Genomic DNA, 17,873 nt, shown 5'->3' with positions numbered 1-17,873 from the left:
TCTAACCCATACATTAATTTTCCATTCCCGAGTTAGTCTAGTGTATGGATCCACGTGCTCTCTTTCAGTATTTTCCTATTATAAGTGCCTTTTATGTTTGAATTCTGACATAGCTAAAGCCTTCTGCCAGTGTTCCAACAGTCCTAGAACATCCTTGAGCAAGGCCATGGGCTTGAAATTCAGTAAGAATGTTGCTAATCAGAATAGCCTCTGGTACTATACTATCACTTTGAATAAAGGCTAGGTCACTCCCTTACACAGGAATTTACCATCACTGAGGAAGAAGGAAGTTTCAGACCAAAAGAGTAACCAGAATAGATACTTAGAACTATAGCGAAGTTACACCTATACACACACATATTTACAATGGCGTAAGGGGAAGATGGACTATACAATAGACTAAAATAGGAACTATGGCAAGGGCGCAAAGTCCTTGACCCTGGCATCTAAGATTTGTGAATCTTAGGTGGAGCCCTTGTTGATCCTAGTTGTTATCAATGAATTCTATCCCAGGTGGTTCCCTTTAGACCTCTTGTGTTTGCATTACTCTGTTTTATGTAAGATTCTGGTCACCTCATTTGTAACTTACGAATATGTCACCCAACTTCCTTATTGTCTTCTGCATAAAAAGTCTGATGCTTGATTTGAAAAATACATTCAGATTTCACACAACCTCTCCTGTGTGTGTCTGTTTGTGAATTCATCCTACGCTTTGCCCACCCACAACTAGAGACCTGTTCCAAGCAGACAAAGGGGCCCAGAGTGTCTGTGGCAATTATGGAAAATAAATATAAATGCATTTCCTTGGTGAATTTAACGAAGAATGATCTAAGATTTGAATTTATTATTTCTCTCCCTCCAATATCTTCCACTGTTTCTCTCTGTTGCATGAATCTGTGTCTTTACCAGCTTGAATAACAGAATCAATTTCTCTCTCTCTCTCTCTCTCTCTCTCTCTCGCTCGCTCGCTCGCTTGCTCCCTCTCGCTCTCTTTCTCTCCGTCTCTCTCCCTCTCTCCCTCTCTCTCCCTCTCCCCTCTCTCTCTTTCTCTGTCTCTACCCCCATTGAGCCACACAAAAAGCACCATATGGGGAAAAATTAGTGATACCTAAAGAAATGTTTCATAGTGTTTTTCAAGTGAATAAATAACTGACTTCAACTGATCTGGATAAAAAACATTACAAATACCATTTTTATGCACTATTTATATATTTTATTCAATATTTGTGGTGGGTATTCATTTTTAAAAAACAGCTTTGATCCTATTTACCATTTTCCAAATGTGATCATTGTAACACTTACATAGATACACATTCATTACACTCTGGGTCAGAAGCATTGAAAAACATATTTTAAAATAACAGCTATGCCTTACATCAGATTATAATGATTGGTTACTTAAAACTCAAGGCAAGTAAGGTTGGTTGTTCCATTAGTCCCTTAAAGAGAGGTTATACAAAGGAAATGCATACAGTTGGCATTGTTCTACGTCTGAAGTGACCTCAGAGTATATTATTAACTCTGGTTTTGAGATTAAGCAAAAAGGCCAGTCATAGTAAAAGAAATTTCTCCTGAGAAATTTTTATTAAAAATTCATTACCATTGGTGTAGACTTGAGGTAAAGGTAGCTTGGCCTTCACAGAGTGATTTTGACCTGAAGGAGAATTTTCTCATAGATGCCCCAAATATTTCCGTGTGGTTTTCCTGCATGGATTTGGGAAATGGGTTATTTGGGTCTCAGAAGTATGGGAATGTAAGTTCCCTCAGACTAAGGAGTCTTTAGGAGAACCAAGAACCAGGTTGACCTGTGGCAGCTTGGACAAGTGCTGGCTCCTGAGGCAGGCAGTGCTCCAGAGGAGTTAAAGTCATAGGAGATGCATATACATCGACATCATGTGACAGCAATATTTGCCAAGTGAACCCGTTGCTCTCTTCTCAGTAGAATGCATCTGCCATTGAGGGATGTGATGAAATTTCCTGGGATAGCTTCCTGGCCTCTTTGCACACAGTAGTAATATGCAGCAATGCTTTGGATCCTTAGGTCTTCTCTGGGCTAAGCTGCTTACTCAAAACTATTTTGAAGAAGTCACACCTAATGCTGGATATCCTTGGATCATCCCATGGTGTTTGGGGCACACAGACCTACTACATAAATAGCTCTTTATTTTTCCTTCCTCACTTTTCTCTCCTTCATTCTTGTCTCTTACACTCTATCTCCACATGTGTACCTAGCCCCAGACATGAGTATGTGACTGTTTACAGAGGACATAGAAAGTCTTAAAGTGACTTAGGGACTTTGGAAAAATAGAAGACAGTGAAGTATTTTGAGTGATCCTTAGTGATTAGAGTAGGGTGTGATGGAGCTGTGGGCTGGGGAGAAGAGAGAGATTGTCACAGATCTCGAGATTCCTTATTATGATTGCATGGCTATGTGCAGGAGATGGTTCAGATGGGGGCCCAAACCCAGGGCGTGGCAGGCATGAAGGCAGGTGGTATGGAATGCTTCTCCTTTTGCTATGTCCTCATCCACACATAAGATTCCTGGGCTTCCTGATTTCTCAACAATTGTTGTGAATGTACGCTGCTGCCCTCTGGTGGTAGGCGGGTTGGAAGACATGCTGCGGCATCAACCTGGACCCTGATGACTGGGTGCCTGAAGACTCAGACCTTAGTTAATGGAAAAAAGAATCAAAGGTATTGGCAAATATTCTTATCTCCTGGCTCCAGCTTGAAAATGTGAATAGAGCTGCCTGTGCTTTGCCCTGAATCCACCCCAGAGCTATATTCTGGTAGATTGAAGCTGTCTACTCTCCCAGGGGCCCAGCTGAGGTTGTTGGAATTCACCCTTTTGGCATTTGTTCATCTTCCCTTATAACCTAATCTCTCAGCTACAACCAACTCTCTCATCTACCAGCACAGGGTTCTCCTGGGAAGACTGGGGGACAAGCATCTTTAAACTTACAGCATTCTTGTGGTCTGAATTCCAAATGTTTGCGCACTCATGACAAGCGTGGCAGCTGTACAGCAGGTACTTTATTGTTAATGACGTAGTCATAAGCCAGGTATCTCGGCCCTGAGAACAAAAAATTATTAATCTGAGTCAAGCTCTCAGATAGGAAAATGGAAACACCATTACCATATAGATGGACTTTGCTATGATTTTTACTACTCTGTCCACTGCATGTATGTATGAACGATAAAGGCGGCATCTTACCACTACAAGACAGGATATTAAAAACAAAGAGAATTTATTGAACTTTCTAGAAGCTATTTGACTTTTCCTATGAACTGTGGTCCTCCACTGCCAGGTTGCTGACCTGGCTCCCCAACAAACACCCCTAACATCTATTTATATTATATTCTGATGACATAACCCAACCTGGTGCCGCCTGAGACTCCATTGTAAAGAAAAAATATACAGCTCACATCCACAGGTTGATGGAGGACATCAGAGGCAAAGATCATTCTCACACAAACAACTGGCAAGATTGTTGGTAATTGATCTTCACCAGGCATCTGGGGTCCATGCAACTTTCTGAGTTACTCAGATTAAAGTACATTTCACTTAAACTGGACATCCTGGTTCAAGATTATGCCAGGTTTGTATTCAAATTAATCTAAAACAGGGAGCCCTTACCTAGGAAGGGTTCGAAATATGAAATAAACACCTCAGCAACTTTAGGGAAACTGACTTCAGCAAGCTTCAGCCTGCCAGGGGATGGAAAACTTTACTTGCTAGGTTTGCAGGTACCTTTTTGTTGAGGCCGGCCAACAGCTCACATGTATGGGTTCAGCAATGCCTCTACAAGAATTATGCCAATTGTCACAACACAATTTGTGACTCTTAGGCTATATTGGGAGCTAGAGGTCATCCTCCTCATCTTTATTGTCTCTATGGCCTGATGAATCAGACCAAAAGCCATAATATGTACTGGAATGCTTTTAGAATGAAAATTAGTAGCTGCCATCTGCACACTCTTGGGGGCAGGGATGCACACCTGGTACAGTCAGGCTGAAGGGTGTTGATTGACCTGCTTGAAAAACAAAATCCAGACAGTGAAAGGCAACAGTACACAGTTTCTTTGTGGAAGCACAGGTACTTTATTCAGTTGCAAATTAGCAACAATCAAGATCAGGCTCTGGCCTCCAGGTGTGTGGGAGCTGGCTTTTAGAATTAGTAAAAAGGCCAGAGATTCTCTGGAAGTGGAGGCTGTGCTCTGAATCAACTTTGCTAGATAATCAAGATTTTTAGCTATCTTCAATAGGAATCTCTAATATTGGACTTATTACTAGACCAGTCCAAGACTGTGTTAGAATAACTGGTCACCTTTAAGAAAAGAGAAAAATCATTATGACTATTATATGACTAATATTTCTAGTCAGAATATACAGTCTCTGATGTTCATTTTGCCATAAAGTTTTAAAAGCTTGAAGCAAGAGAGCTTCACTAGTCCAAACTGGAAAAATGGAAAGCAAGGATGGGTCGAAAACATGTACCCAATTTAGCTTCCTTGTCACTTCAGTCAGGGCACTGAGCCAACTCACCTGCCAGCTTGTCAAACGAATTAGCCATCATGCTTCTGCAGTGTTCCATGGAGAGAACCTATGTTTTTCCTTTCCCTAATAAGGTAGCTGTTTAGGATCAAACCATATGCCAATAAGTAGATCCTTTTAAGATACTATAAAGCATTAAGTTCTTTGACATCCAAATTTCAAAATTCTAAAATAAAAGTATGATTTAAATAATGTGCACAGAAATACACTAAATAATATGCACAGGGATATAATTTCCCCCTTCTTTGTCTTTTAAGAAGTTAAAGTTTTTTTTGTTTGTTTGTTTTTTTTTTTTGTTTTTTTGTTTTTTTTTTGTTTTGTTTTGTTTTGTTTTTATCGTAAACTTTTTTTTAATTAGGTATTTTCCTCGTTTACATTTACAATGTTATCCCAAAAGTCACCCATACCCACCCCACCCCCCATTCCCCTACCCACCCACTCCCCCTTTTTGGCCCTGGTGTTCCTCTGTACTGGGGCATATAAAGTTTGCAAGTCCAAAGGGCCTCTATTTCCAGTGATGGCCAACTAGACCATCTTTTGATACATATGCAGCTAGAGTCAAGAGCTCCGGGGTACTCGTTAGTTCATATTGTTGTTCCACATATAGGTTTGCAGTTCCCTTTAGTTCCTTGGGTACTTTCTCTAGCTCCTCCATTGGGGGCCGTGTGACCCATCCAATAGCTGACTGTGATCATCCACTTCTGTGTTTGCTAGGCCCTGGCATAGTCTCACAAGAGACAGCTATATCTGGGTCCTTACAGCAAAATCTTGCTAGTGTATGCAATGGTGTCAGCGTTTGGAGGCTGATTATGGGATGGATCCCTGGATATGGCAATCACTAGATGGTCCATCCTTTCGTCACAGCTCCAAATTTTGTCTCTGTAACTCCTTCCATGGGTGTTTTGTTCCCATTTCTAGGAATGGGCAAAGTGTCCACACTTTGGTCTTCATTCTTAAAGTTAAAGTTTTAAAGTTCCACAATATCTTGTCCTTTAGAATTAATAACTTGTTGACAAAACATCTCAAATACTTGACTGTTATAGTCAGTATTCACGTAACATGGGCAGTGATTAATAGCACTTTGAATTGTTTCTCTTAAAGAGTGAGTGGTTGATGTCCAGGACTCCACAGAAAGTTGTCTGCACAGACCAGAGTGTGGACCTCAGAAGCTAACAGCTTCTGGGACAGGCGAGAGCCACAGAGCTTCTGAGGCAGCGCCGTTTTCGGGCTCCAGACATCTGGCCATCTTCCCGGCCAGATGACAGGGGTCTGCCCAGCCTGGGAGGCTAGGATTTTGACTCAGGAGTGGCGGGAGCCACCTTGGTTCCCGGACTCAGCAGAAAGCAGCCTGCACAGGTGAGAGTGTGGACTACAGAAGCTAACAGCTTCTGGGACAGGCAAGAGTGACAGAGCTTTTGAGGCAGCGCCATATTCGGGCTTCAGACATCCGGCCACCTTCCCGGCCAGAGGTCAGGTGTCTGCCCGGACGGAGAGGCCCTAGCCTCAGGATCCGCGGGAGCCATTTTGGTTCCGGGACTTCACAGAAAGTAGTCTGCACAGATGAGAGTGTGGACTACTGAAATTAACAGCTTCTGGGACAGGTGAAAGCAACACAGCTTCTGGAAAAGGTTCTATTTTGGCCCTTCATCTTCGGCCAGGAGAAGGTCCAAACACCAGATAAGTGTGCACCTTCCCTGTAAGAGGTGAGCTTGCCTGCAGACAGCGCTCTGACCACTGAAACTCAGAGGAGAGATCTAGTCTCCCAGGTCTGCTGATAGAGGGTAACAGAATCACCAGAGGAACAATCTCTAAACAGAGACAACTATAACAACTAACTCCAGGTATTACCAGATGGCGAAAGGTAAAAGTAAGAATCTTACTAACAGAAACCAAGACCACTCACCATCATCAGAACCCAGCACTCCCACTTTGCCAAGTCCAGGGCAACCCAACACACCCGAAAAGCTAGACCCGGATTTAAAAGCATATCTCATGATGATGGTAGAGGACATCGAGAAAGACTTTAATAACTCACTTAAAGAAATACAGGAGGGGCCACCTTCCTGGTGAGAGCACAGGGGTCCGCCCGGCCCGAGAAGTTTCTTCCATAGGCCCTGGCGGCCGGAGCCTCCTTGGCTCCGGGACTCCGCGGAGGGCAGGCTGCACGGGTGAGGGTGTGGAATACAGAGGCCAGCCGTTTCTGGGACAGGCGAGAGCCAGAGAGCTTCTGAGGTGGTACCATCTACAGCTCCAGACAACCGGCCACCTTCCTAGTGAGAGCACAGGGGTCCGCCCGGCCTGAGAGTTTTCTGCCACAGGCCCCCGCAGCGGGAGCCTCCTTGGCTCCGGGACTCCGCGGAGGGCAGGCTGCACTGGTAAGGGTGTGGAATACAGAGGCCAGCCATTTCTGGAACAGGCAAGAGCCAGAGAGCTTCTGAGGTGGCACAAACTTCGGCTCCAGACAATCGGCCACCTTCCTGGCCAAAGCAACAGAGCTCCTGGGAAAAATCCTGTTTTGGGCCTTCATCTTCAGCCAGGAGAAGGTCCAAACACCAGATAACTGTGCACCTTCCCTGAAAGAGGAGAGCTTGCCTGCAGAGACTGCTCTGACCACTGAAACTCAGAGGAGAGAGCTAGTCACCCACGTCTGCTGATAGAGGGTAACAAAATCAACAGAGTAATAATCTCTAAAAAAAGACAACTATAACAACTAAATCCAGAGATTGCCAGATGGCGAAAGGAAAAAGTAAGAATCCTACTAACAGAAACTAGGACCACTCACCATCATCAGAACCCAGAACGCCCACTTTGCCCAGTCCAGAGGATCCTAACACAACTGAAAAGGTAGACCTGGATTTAAAAACATATCTCATGATGATGGTAGAGGACATAAAGAAGGAATTTAATAATTCACTTAAAGAAATACAGGAGAACACTCCTAAAGAGTTACAAGTCCTTAAAGAAAAACAGGAAAACACAACCAAACAGGTAGAAGTCTTTATAGAAAATCAGGAAAACACTTCCAAACTGATGATGGAAATGAACAAAACCATATTAGACCTAAAAAGGGAAGTAGACACAATGAAGAAAACCCAAAGTGAGGCAACACTGGAGATAGAAACCCTAGGAAAGAAATCTGGAACCATAGATGCCAGCATCAGCAACAGAATACAAGAGATGGAAGAGAGAATCTCAGGTGCAGAAGATTCCATAGAGAACATCGGCACAACAATCAAAGAAAATGGAAAATGCAAAAAGATCCTAACTCAAAACATCCAGGAAATCCAGGACACAATGAGAAGACCAAACCTATGCATAATAGGAGTGGATGAGAATGAAGAATTTCAACTCAAAGAACCAGCAAACATCTTCAACAAAATTATTGAAGAAAACTTCCCAAATCTAAAGAAAGAGATGCCCATGAACATACAAGAAGCCTACAGAACTCCAAATAGACTGGACCAGAAAAGAAATTCCTCCTGACACATAATAATCAGAACATCAAATGCACTAAATAAAGATAGAATACTAAAAGCAGTAAGGGAAAAAGGTCAAGTAACATATAAAGGCAAGCCTATCAGAATTACACCAGATTTTTCATCAGAGGCTATGAAAGCCAGAAGAGCTTGGAAAGATGTTATACAGACACTAAGAGAACACAAATTCCAGCCCAGGCTACTATACCCAGCCAAACTCTTAATTATCATAGATGGAGAAACCAAAGTATTCCACGACAAAAATAAATTCACCCATTATCTCTCCACGAATCCAGCCCTTCAAAGGATAATATCAGAAAAAAAGAAAAAAACCAATACAAGGACGGGAACCACGCCCTAAAAAAACCAAGAAAATAATCCATCAACAAAACTAAAAGAAGACAGCCACAAGAACAGAATGCCAACTTTAACAACAAAAATAACAGGAAGCAACAATTACTTTTCCTTAATATCAATAGTCTCAACACCCCAATAAAAAGACATAGACTAACAAACTGGCTACACAAACATGACCCAACATTTTGCTGCTTACAGGAAACTCATCTCAGAGAAAAAGATAGACACTACCTCAGAATTAAAGGCTGGAAAACAATTTCCAAGCAAATGGTATGAAGAAACAAGCTGGAGTAGGCATCCTAATATCTGATAAGATTGACTTCCAACCCAAAGTCATCAAAAAAGACAAGGAGGGGCACTTCATACACATCAAAGGTAAAATCCTCCAAGAAGAACTCTCAATTATGAATATCTATGCTCCAAATACAAGGGCAGCTACATTCATTAAAGAAACTTTAGTAAAGCTCAAAGCACACATTGCACCTCACACAATAATAGTGGGAGACTTCAACACACCACTTTCACCAATGGACAGATCATGGAAACAAAAACTAAACAGGGACACAGTGAAACTAACAGAAGTGATGAAACAAATGGACTTAACAGATATCTACAGAACATTTTATCCTAAAACAAAAGGATATACCTTCTTCTCAGCACCTCATGGTACCTTCTCTAAAATTGACCACATAATTGGTCACAAAACAAACCTCAACATATACAAAAATATTGAAATTGTCCCATGCGTCCTATCAGACCACCATGGTCTAAGGCTGATCTTCAATAACAAAATAAATAATAGAAAGCCAACATTCACATGGAAACTGAACAACACTCTTCTCAATGATACCTTGGTCAAGGAAGGAATAAAGAAAGAAATTAAGGACTTTTTGGAGTTTAATGTAAATGAAGCCAAAACATACCCAAACTTATGGGACACAATGAAAGCATTCCTAAGAGGAAATCTCATAGCTCCGAGTGTTTCCAAAAAGAAACTGGAGAGAGCACACATTAACAGCTTGACAACACATCTAAAAGCTCTAGAACAAAATGAAGCAAATTCACCCAAGAGGAGTACATGACAGGAAATAATCAAACTCAGGGGCGAAATCAACAAAGTGGAAACAAGAAGAACTATTCAAAGAATCAACCAAATGTGGAGCTGGTTCTTTGAGAAAATCAACAAGATAGACAAACCCTTAGCCAGACTCACTAGAGGGCACAGAGAAAGCATTCAAATTAACAAAATCAGAAATGAAAAGTGAGACACAACAACAGATCCTGAAGAAATCCAAAACTCCATCAGATCCTTCTACAAAAGGCTATACTCAACAAAACTGGAGAACCTGGATGAAATGGAGAAGTTTCTAGATAGACACTAGGCACCAAAGTTGAATCAAGATCCGGTTAAATGATCTAAACAGCCCTATATACCCCAAAGAAATAGAAGCAGTCATTAATAGTCTCTGAACCAAAAAAAAAAAAAAAACCCAGGACCAGATGGGTTTAATGCAGAGTTCTATCAGACCTTCAAAGAAGATCTAATTCCAGTTCTTCACAAACTATTCCACAAAATAGAAACAGAAGGTACTCTACCCAACTCATTCTATGAAGCCACAATTATTCTGATACCTAAACAGCAAAGAGACACAACAAAGATAGAGAACCTCAGACCAATTTCCCTTATGAATATTAATGCAAAATACTCAATTAAGTTTTTGGTAACTGAATCCAAGAACACATCCAAACAATCATCCATCCTGACCAAGTAGGTTTCATCCCAGGGATGCAGGATTGGTTCAATATACGGAAATCCATCAAGGTAATCCATTATATAAACAAACTCAAAGACAAAAACCACATGATGATCTCCTTAGATGCTGAGAAAGCATTTGACAAAATCCAACACCCATTCATGATAAAATTGTTGGAAAGATCAGGAATTCAATGCCAATACCTAAACATGATAAAAGCAATCTACAGCAAACCAGTAATCAACATCAATGTTAATGGTGAGAAGCTGGAAGCAATTCCACTGAAATCAGGGACTAGACAAGGCTGACCACTCTCTCCCTACCTATTCAACATTGTACTTGAAGTCCTAGCCAGAGCAATTAGACAACAAAGAGAGATCACGGGGATAAAAATTGGAAAAGAAGAAGTCGAAATATCACTTTTTGCAGATGATATGATAGTATATATAAGTGACCCTAAAAATTTTACCAGAGAACTCCTAAGCCTGATAAACAGCTTCAGTAAAGTAGCTGGATATAAAATTAACTCAAACAAGACAATGGCATTTCTGTACACAAAGGATAGACAGGCTGATAAAGAAATTAGGGAAACAATACCCTTCTCAATAGTCACAAATAATATAAAATACCTTGGTGTGACTCGAACTAAGGAAGTGAAAGATCTATATGATAAGAACTTCATGTCTCTGAAGAAAGAAATTAAAGAAGATCTCAGAAGATAGAAAGATCTCCCATGTTCATGGATTGGCAGGATCAATATAGTAAAAATGGCTTTCTTGCCAAAAGCAATCTACAGATTCAATGCAATCCCCATCAAAATTCCAACTTAATTCTTCAACGAATTAGAAAGGGCAATCGGCAGATTCATCTGGAATAACAAAAAACCTAGGATAGCAAAAACTCTTCTCAAGGATAAAAGAACCTGTGTTGGAATCACCATGCCCGACCTAAAGCTGTACTACAGAGCAACTGTGATAAAAACTGCATGGTACTGGTATAGTGACAGACAAGTAGAGCAATGGAACAGAATTGAAGACCCAGAGATGAACCCACACACCTATGGTCACATGATCTTTGACAAGAGAGCTAATACCATCCAGTGGATAAAAGACAGCATTTTCAACAAATGGTGCTGGCACAACTGGCTGTTATCATGTAGAAGAATGCGAACTGTTCAATTCCTATCTCCTTGCACTAAGGACAAATCTAAGTGGATTAAGGAACTCCACATAAATCCAGAGACACTGAAACTTATAGAGGAGAATGTAGGGAAAAGCCTCAAAAATATGGGTACAGCGGAAAAATTCCTGAATAGAACAACAATGGCTTGTGCTGTAAGAGTGAGAATCGATAAATGGTACCTCATAAAATTGCAGAGCTTCTGCAAGGCAAAAGACACCGTCAATAAGACAAAAAGTCCACCAACAGATTGGGAAAGGATCTTTACCTATCCCAAATCAGATAGGGGATTAATATCTAATATATTTATGAATTCAAGAAGTTAGACTCCATAAAATCAAATAACCCCATTAAAAATGGGGCTCAGAACTGAAAAAAGAATTCTCACCTGAGAAATACAAATGGCAGAGAAGCACCTGAAAAAAAAATGTTCATCATCCTTAATCAACAGGGAAATGCAAATCAAAACAACCCTGAGATTCCACATCACACCAATCAGAATGGCTAAGATGAAAAATTCAGGTTACATCAGATGCTGGCGAGGATGTGGAGAAAGAGGAACACTCCTCCATTGTTGGTGGGATTGCAAGCTTGTATAACCACTCTGGAAATGTGATTCCTCAGACAATTGGACATAGTACTACCGTAGGATCCTGCAATACCTCTCCTGGGCATATATCCAGAAGATGTCCCAACTGGTAAGAAGGACACATGCTCCACTATGTTCATAGCAGCCTTATTTATAATAGCCAGAAGCTGGAAAGAACCCAGATGACCCTCAACAGAGGAATGAATACAGAAAATGTTGTACATTTACACAATGGAGTACTACTCAGCTATTAAAATGAATGAATTTATGAAATTCCTAGGCAAATGGTTGGACCTGGAGGGCATCATCCTGAGTGAGGTAACCAATCACAAAGGAACTCACAGAACATGTACTCACTGATAAGTGGATATTAGCCCAGAAACTCAGGATACCCAAGATATAAGATACAATTTTCTAAACGCATGAATCGCAAGAAGAACAAAGACCAAAGCGTGGACACTTTGCCCCGTCTTAGAATTGGGAACAAAACACCCATGGAAGGAGTTACAGAGACAAAATTAGGGGCTGTGATGAAAGGATGGACCACCTTGTGATTGCCATATCCAGGGATCCATCCCATAATCAGCTTCCAAATGCTGACACCATTGCATACACTAGCAAGATTTTGCCTAAAGGACCCAGATATAGCTGTCTCTTGTGAGACAATGCCATGGCCTAGCAAACACAGAAGTTGATGCTCACAGTCAGCTATTGGATGGATCACAGGGCCTCCAATGGAGGAGCTAGAGAAAGTACCCAAGGAGCTAAAGGGAACTGCAACCCTATATGTGGAACAACAATATGAACTAACCAGTACCCCGGAGCTCTTGTCCCTAGCTGCCTATGTATCAAAAGATGGCCTAGTTGGCCATTACTGGAAAGAGAGGCCCATTGGACTTGCAAACTTTATATGCCCAGTACAGCGGAACGCCAGGGCCAAAAAGGGGGAGTTGGTGGGTAGAGCAGTGGGGGGGGGGGTGGGTATGGGGGAATTTTGGGATAGCATTGGGAAATGAAAATGAGGAAAATACCTAATTAAAAAAAAGAATGAAGTAGAAATAAAAAAATGAGTGGTTGTAACTAGAAGGCTTGAAAAGTTATTAATAGTTACATGTGCATAATTTATTTATTAACTTAGGAATAAGAGCATTTATTTGCAGCAATTTATTAAGTCTAATTCCTCAAGAATTCACACCCTTATGTGGAAACAAGTAGTAACTGAGGACACTGAGGAAAGAATTTTATAGGCACAATTTTCAAGAATACTAAAATATTATATTAAACCATAATTGTTTTGAATATATAAAGAATATGTAGGACCTATAGACTGCCTGAGATATAAATCCAACATGGCATTGCTTTAAGTTATCTAGGCAATCGAGAAAAATTTATTAAATGTCTAAAACCAGCCTTCTTAAAAGGACAGCATTTTTTCTATGAGTTGTATATGCATAAGCAATTGCAAATTTGAGATTAATAGCATCTGAAGGACGAAAAATCTTAAGCAATTGTGAGCTCTGACATAATATTTACTATTAATATACAAATGAAGGTTTGATTGTTCAGCATTTTAAAACACCATCTACAGCACACAACGTAATTATCTGTGCTGAAACAGTGGGAAGAATAAGCATGTGATCTAATTTACATCTACTTACTTCCCATACAGGGGTTGTTTTTAAACACAATAATTGGGATGTATGCATGCATGGATTTATAGAAGCTACAGAAGCATGCATAAAAACAATTCTTAACTTATCTTTGGGATATTGATTGTCAATCTTATTTAAAATGATGGTATGCAATAGATTAATATTTTGTAAAAACTAAATTAATTGCTGTTTTGAACACAGAACAGACACTTAGTCAGGTTTTTAAGACACAAATTTTGTTATAGGTTTTCTAAAATACACAAGTATATCTTACAATCCTTTATTAGTACCAAAGTAGTTTTAATAGGATGTAGAAACTGTGTTTTGAGGTGAACGACACCTCGGCCTCGCACACCCTTGGCCTTCCTCTCAGGCAGAAGAGGCTGAAGGCAGCCCAATCTGTTGTAGGCCAGAAAGCCCACCCTGAGTCTTAGTGCAAAAATTATGGCTACCCAGGTCGGGACAGGTGGAGGCTTATGGGGCAATGGCAAGGGCAGCCCTCTCTTGAGTTCCTTACAAAGCCTCCCACTTTCTGGAGACCTCCCGAACCACTACAGCTCAGGGAAAGCTGTGTGCCCCAAGGTCCCGCCCCACAGCAGCCAGCAGCTAGCTGGCTCCACGTGGGCCAACAATTGGCTGGGAGGATGAGAAAATGACTTTACAATAATGTTTTCTCTTGCCAAAGAATTGTTGTTGGCACAGCTAATATTTGATTAACATTGATTATTATTAATAACAATTGAGACTGCAAGCTTATACAACCACTCTGGAAATCAGTCTGGCGGTTTCTCAGAAAATTGGACATGGTACTACTGAAGGATCCCGCAATACCTCTACTGGGCATATATCCAGAAGATGTACCAACTAGTAAGAAAGAAACATGTTCCACTATGTTCATAGCAGCCTTATTTATAATAGCCAGAAGCTGGAAAGAACCCAGATGCCCCTCAACAGAGGAATGGATACAAATAATGTGGTACATTTACACAATGGAGTGCTACTCAGCTGTTAAAAAGAATGAATTTATGAAATTCCTTGGCAAATGGTTGGACCTGGAGGGCATTATCCCGAGTGAGGCAACCCAATCACAAAAGAACTCAAGTGATATGTACTTCTGATAAGTGGATATTCGCCCAGAAACTTAGAATACCCAAGATATAAGTTACAATTTGCAAAACTCATGAAACTCAAGGAGAAGGAAGACCAAAGTGTGGACACTTTGCCCCTTCTTAGAGTTGGGAACAAAATACCCATGGAAGGAGTTACATAGACAAAGTTTGGATCTGAGAGAAAAGGATGGACCATCTAGAGACTCCCATATCCAGGGATCCATCCCATAATCAGCCTCCAAAGGCTGACACCATTGCATACACTAGCAAGATTTTGCTGAAAGGACCCTGATATAGCTATCGCTTTTGAGACTATGCCGGAGTCTTGCAAACACATAAGTGGATGCTCACAGTCAGCTATTGGATGGATCACAGCGCCCCCAATGGAGGAGCTAGAGAAAATACCCAAGGATCTAAAGGGATCTGCAACCCTATAGGTGGAACAACATTATATATATAGGTGAACTAACCAGTACCCCGAAGCGCTTGACTCTAGATGCATATATATAAAAAGATGGCCTAGTCGGCCATCACTGGAAGGAGAGGCCCATTGGACTTGCAAATTTTATATGCCTCAGTACAGGGGAATGCCAGGGCCAAAAAGTGGGAGTGGGTGGGTAGGGGAGTGGGGGGGAGGGTATGGGGAACTTTTGGGATAGCATTAGAAATATAAATGAGGACAATACCTAATAAAAATAATTAATAACAATTATAAAAGCTTTCTTTATTTTCTGCAAAGCCTTCTGTAGTAAACTAAAACCCTAAGTAATAAAAAGATATCGCCTCTGAATCTTTTCAGGAGCAACAGCTACTCCCCAAAACTTAAAAGCTCCTTGTGTGAGAGCAAGGATTTAAAGTAAACTTCCCTTGAGAGGCATTAGCTAATAAAATATTTCTACTTAGAAAACAATGTACACTGGAAGATTCAAACTCTTGGCTTGTTGTATAGAAGCAGAAATGATAAAAATTTCGTACATAATGTAGATCAATATTTATCCATATCTAGAGGCAAAATATTCCAGTTATTTTAAACTTACTTGAAGCAAAACCTTTACAATCATTAAGATGCAAAGGAGAGAGAGAAAAAAGAAACACACTTTTATATCTATAATAACTATATAAAATGTAGGCAAGCCAGATTATAATGCCTTTATAAATTTTACAGTCTGATTGATCCTTTATAAACTATGGATTTGAACTTTATTAAAACAGCATCTGGCTAGATCTGCAAAGATGCTCTTTTAGCTAAAGGGAATTTCCCCTGGAGGCAAATCTCCAGAGCTTCCCTAGGCACTGTTTGCAAGACAAAGGAAAGTCACACAAACCAAGCAAAAGCTGCTCTGAGCTTAGTTCCTCTTGCCATGAGGATGATATTAGAATTACTAAGTTTCTTTTGCAACATTAGATTATATCTATAACTTTGGGAAAGCAAAACCCAATTTCAAAACAATTTATCACTTTAAGAATCAACATTAAAACTTCACTACTACATTGCAAAATTTGGCTGCCAATTTATATCTATGAATGCATGACAATGTAAGCTTTAACGCTTCATAAAAGAGACATTGCTTTAAATTTTATCTTAATCTTACTTTCTAGGATAACAATCACATTAAATATTATCTCAGTTAAAAGTATCTTAGGAGGCCCAGTTTTTTGGCCTGCTCCACCACATGATTGAAAAGATTCCTGAGTTGCCAAATTAAGGCTAAACTTCTGTTACCAATATAACAATTATTTAATCTTAACCAATAATTTATGAGCTGATTGTGAAGACACACTGAGCATATTACTAGTTAAAAAGAAGAAGAAGAAGAAGAAGAAGAAGAAGAAGAAGAAGAAGAAGAAGAAGAAGAAGAAGAAGAAGAAGAAGAAGAAGAAGAAGCTATACCAGCACTTTTCTAAATTTTCACATAGCTCTAAACACATGCACAAAACACACAAAGCAGAAACCAACAGCTCCAGACATGTGGAACCCCTACTTGTCCTCAATGAGCAGGCAAAAGAATTAGAAGGGTAAGCTTCCTTTTCATAAACAAAACTTGGTCCATCTTGACCAATCTCTGGAGACCACCAGGTGACACTTGCTCTCCCACTTCCCAGGGTGTCCCCTGGTGAAGTGACAGTCTTCCTAGCACATCTGCTGACCACAGCCTGAAGGGACAGCTGCAAATATCAAGCGCACATTTCATAAAATCCCATTGTCTATAAACACCAGAGAAAACAAACTCAGGCAGATCTAAACTCAGACTGCACCATGTTTCAGAGGCACGAAACAAAACACAGACAACAAACCAATACAACAAGCACATGTTCAATTCCGGAAACATAAGACAGACACTTAGAATGAAGACACCAGCTGGCACACACACAAGAGGGGGATTCCCCAATTTTCTCTCTGTCCCTGGGAGAGTTTCAAAATCCACTTTCTTTCTGCCTAATGCAGTTTCCAACTGCGGCCATCTGCCTGATTATTAAATCCCTTTTATTAAAACCTAATATTTCTCTCTCCTAAAAAAACAGCTTCTAGAAGCTGCAGCCAAAGGCCTGCCTGTTGAGTTCCTAGTTCCCGGTAGCTCACTGCTAAACCTAAGTGAATCCAGCGTGCTGGTATAGCACTGATCCATCTTATCCCATACCAACCTTCTGTGGTACAAATTTTAATTCTTTTCTTCTTGCATGGAGCTACAAATCAGCAGTGTTTCTTCCAAATGTCCTCTGCCTTTCTCAGGTCCTGCATTGGTTCGCCAAATTGTTGAGGCTGGCCAGTGGCTCACATGTCCGGGTTCGAGCCTGGAAGGCATCTTGGAATCTGGAAGAAAAGAGGGAATCTAGGCTATGAGAGAAAGGATGGAACCAAGACAATAGTCTGATCAAGGTTCAATTTTAATATAGGGGAACACGTGCTTATAAAGAGGGGGGCCCACTCCCACTGAATCATCCTTGGAGTCCAGCTGCATGTGTCCACATGTAGGCAATGGAACAGCTAGGCAGCAGGTAGCAGCAGCAGCAGTGGTTGAATAATAGGGTGGCAGGCTCCACTCCAGGTGATCTCCTAGTGACAAGTCAAGCCTGCTCAGCCTGTTTTCAGGCTGTGGGGGGGGAGGTTACACCTTTTCCAGGTGGGTTGAAGCATTCATCTGGACTAAACCTGCTCAGATAGTAGCTTAAAAGTTCCTCCAGGAACTGGTCTCCTGATTATC

At 40.8% G+C, this 17,873-nt stretch overlaps 1 long non-coding RNA gene across 2 annotated transcripts; it reads right to left on the bottom strand.

Moving 5' to 3' along the window:
• Positions 1–1,306: 1,306 nt before the first annotated feature.
• Gm7437 lies at positions 1,307–17,493 on the bottom strand. 2 transcript variants are annotated; one of them, XR_880384.2, is made up of 3 exons: positions 17,314–17,493; positions 2,963–3,073; positions 1,307–2,667 (listed from the first exon to the last, which is right to left on the bottom strand). It is a non-coding gene; the product is annotated as a predicted gene 7437 (long non-coding RNA). The 2 variants fall into 2 exon arrangements; XR_880385.2 differs by lacking the exon at positions 17,314–17,493 and adding an exon at positions 3,752–3,880.
• Positions 17,494–17,873: the final 380 nt, after the last annotated feature.

This window comes from Mus musculus, chromosome X (assembly GCF_000001635.26).
Source record: "Mus musculus strain C57BL/6J chromosome X, GRCm38.p6 C57BL/6J".
In the NCBI taxonomy this organism is placed as follows: Eukaryota; Metazoa; Chordata; class Mammalia; order Rodentia; family Muridae; genus Mus; species Mus musculus.
Note: the sequence above shows the minus strand (reverse complement) of the source record. Positions and strands in the feature narration are given on the sequence as shown.